Source organism: Octodon degus, unplaced genomic scaffold, assembly GCF_000260255.1.
Source record: "Octodon degus isolate 3935 unplaced genomic scaffold, OctDeg1.0 scaffold00094, whole genome shotgun sequence".
NCBI classification, from domain to species: Eukaryota; Metazoa; Chordata; class Mammalia; order Rodentia; family Octodontidae; genus Octodon; species Octodon degus.
This window is the reverse complement of record NW_004524670.1, coordinates 2,562,658-2,566,138: the sequence shown is the minus strand read 5'-3', so window position 1 is coordinate 2,566,138 and position 3,481 is coordinate 2,562,658.

Below are 3,481 nucleotides of genomic sequence, written 5' to 3'. Positions count from 1 at the left end.
AGTGTGCCTAAGGAGAGTCACATGGAGAGAAAACGTTCTCTCAGGCTTTCACAGAGAGCACAATGGCCAAGCAATGGCTGTGACTCATCCACGTGGTTGACACTGACAAAGGATCTACAACCTGCCATGCAGGGTTTCAGGATAAATCCTAAGGCGACTTGACTGACCTTATCAGATACAAATGTTACATTTCTTATTATATAGGTCTTGATTTATCTTGGTCTTAACTATCCAGCAGAAAGGTAAAAACACAAAGTATCAGAGGTAAAGCCATGTTGGTATGCTGGGCTATAAAGGGCTTAGGTCAACAACTTCTGACATTGCCAGTTTTGTGGATGACCCACTACTATTATGGACTACTGGACTATATTGGAATATTTTGTTGAATTCATGCACCTACAATATTTAAATGACGATGGAATACCCATCTCTGACAAAACTAAACAAAAAAAAGGGGATACAAATGAATGACCATTTTGTATCTGTATATACAAAATAGGATAGATATATAATATGCAATATATTAATTATTGAAACTGTCCTATGAATTGTTTTTGAAACTGTCTCATTGCTATTTGTTTCTCAATAAAATTATTTGAAAATAATAAAAGAAAATTAAAAAATGCCTGTGGTGACCAGAAATCTAGAAACATTAGTGGAAGGCGATGACTGACACATTGGTAGATCACTACCTGGTTTTGTGGTTTACTGTAAAAACAGGAACAGTGTTTTGCAATTCTACCCCTTTTTCTAAGCATTTTCAATACCGACATAGAACCTAATAAACCATTATATGGCATTTTTATCATTTTATATCTTCAGGCAAACACCAACTGGTTTTTGTCATTCTAGAATTTGAGCAGCTACTTCATGATTTTTTAAAAATTTATTTTAGTACAGTGACTACAGGGTTCACTACACATATCAGACTGAGAGTGATCCTCCTGTTTTCAGACTCCCAAATGCTGGGACTACAGGCGCAAGCCACCACGCCCAGACTCAGTCGCCATTTCAGGATACCCTGGGGGTGGGACCAGCAAGGAACATCGGGAATGAAGCCCTGGTCCCTGCATCTGCCTAGGCAGGTGCTTTAGTCCACTGAGCTAGCTGGTCTGTTCTTGTTTCATGATAATTAAAGCATACATGTGACTTATTTTGTCTTGGTACTTATCTTTTCAAAATGATTTTTCAAGTTATTGGAAAATATATATATATATATATATAATTATATATATATAATTTTCTGTAATACCTATTTCTGGATTATAAGCAGAGTAACACAGTAGTGATCAATGCGATGTATGCTCCAAGAAATATTTAAAAATATTTTTGTTATTTTTTGAAATAGCCATCTGAATAGTTAACAAGTAATATCTAATTATAATTTTTGCCTTTTATTCCTTTAAAGCTTAATGATGATAAACATCTTTGTATGTGTTTCTAAAATATTTGGATATCATCTTTGGAGAATTGTGAAGGATTTTATTTTACTTTTTTAAAGAGACTTGTGTATTCAAGTCATATGTTCATTTAAAAACTGAATTGCTCATTATTTCGTTGCTGTAAAAAGTGTACCTCATGTTAGCTGGAAAGAAACTCATGCAAAGGATACAGATGTTCTTACCAAGGTAAAGATGAGTAGTTTTTCTTTTTCTTTTTCTTTTTCTTACTTTCTTTTTTTTTTCCTTGTGGAACCTAACATTGAAAACAGGCCCTTGTGCTTGCCAAGGAAGTGCTTATTCTACTGAGTCATCTCCCTAGCCCCAAGATTAGTAGATTTTGAATAAGGACAAAAATAATTGTCACGGTAATGTTTAGGATCTGCTATCTTACCTCAAGAAGGTTCTATTTGTCACTTAATAAATTCAATAGTTTTTATTTACTTTTGTTTTTTTCATTTAGACAAGAATATATATATATATACGATCCCCACGTGGCACACTGGGATTGGGCTCGGGATCATATATAGGCCGAGGGCTCGAGGGAAAAGGGAGAGAGAGAGAGCATAAGAAACTTACTGTTAGGAGCCTGAATAAACCACTGAAGGAAGAGCTGTGTGTTGCGTCGTCCTTGCTGGTGAGGTCGTGCGCGACACGTATTAGCTACTTCAAGATTTAGCTGTTTTGAGGGAGGTTACTATAAACACAGGCATGCATGGATCATTGTGTTATGACAGCCTTCACTTTTATGGTAATGTATCTAGAAGAGGAATAGTTGGGTCAAATGGAATTTATTTTCTTGTTGTTTTAAGAAATTTGCATATTTCCACAGTAGTTATACCACTTTACCTTCCAAAGTACAATACAGAAGGGTGCTGCCTTGGACTTGCCAGAACTTTCACTGTTCATATAAATGTTTGTATAATTGTGATGATAGTAGCTATTCTTTTTGGAGCAAGATGGATTTTTAAAAATTATTTATTTATTAATTTATTTTTGGGTGGAACCAGGGATTGAACTCAGGTCCTTGCACTTGCCAGGCAAGTGCTTATTCTACTGAGCTATCTCCCTGGCCCAAGATGGAATCTTAATGTTGTTTTTATTCACATTTCTATGATAGGGATATTGAGAAAATTTTCATATATTGCTGGCCATTTGTACTGTCTATTCATGTCAGATTTAGCTTTGTTTGTTTGTTTGTTTTGAGATACAGTCTTGTTATATAGTTCAGCGGAGCCTTGAACTCACTAACTGGGCTGCCCTCAAATTCACAGCAACCTGTGAATGCTCCTGAGTGATGGGATTATAGATGTGTATCACCAAACCTGGTTTCAGATATAGCTCTTAAAGTTAGTGACTCAGAACTTTTTTCTCTAGAATGAACCTGAAAACAAGGGTAAGTAATGATCAGTCAAAGTAAAAGGGACTGTGGGACAATGCCAGTGTGCCAAAGACCATGTAGATATTTCTGTAAAAGAGAAAAAAATGATAAAGAGAAAAAGTATGATCATTAAATTATGACAAAATACATTTTAAAGGCTCTGAACTTAAAATGGAAATATAACAAATAACATCTTCCGTAAATTACATCTGCTCACATTTGCCCTTTAAAAAGATGTACCCTACATTCTGAGAGAGAAGTCTTAGATAGATGAAATTGAAGGCTATTTCAGGTATCTAAGTGAGAAATGATGAACACACCAGCTGTTGGTGGCATGGGTATGGAAAAATGTTCAAGGTAGAATTGTATCAATAGAAATACACGTGGTATGCAAACTTAAGTTGTTAACCCTCCAGAAGAGTGGCCTATTAGTATTACCCTACAACACAGGCAGTTGAGCTTAACCTCACCATTTGTCTGAATGCATTTTGGAGCTATCCTTTCAAGGTCAGTGAGGACTTAGGACACAGGAGAACCTGTACTGTAACATCTTGTACCTCAGTTGTGTTTAAAATTTTCTGATCAAGGAGATTATGTGGCCACAGAGGAAAGTGATCAGTGATGTAGAGTGTGCCTAAGGAGAGTCACATGGAGAGAAAAC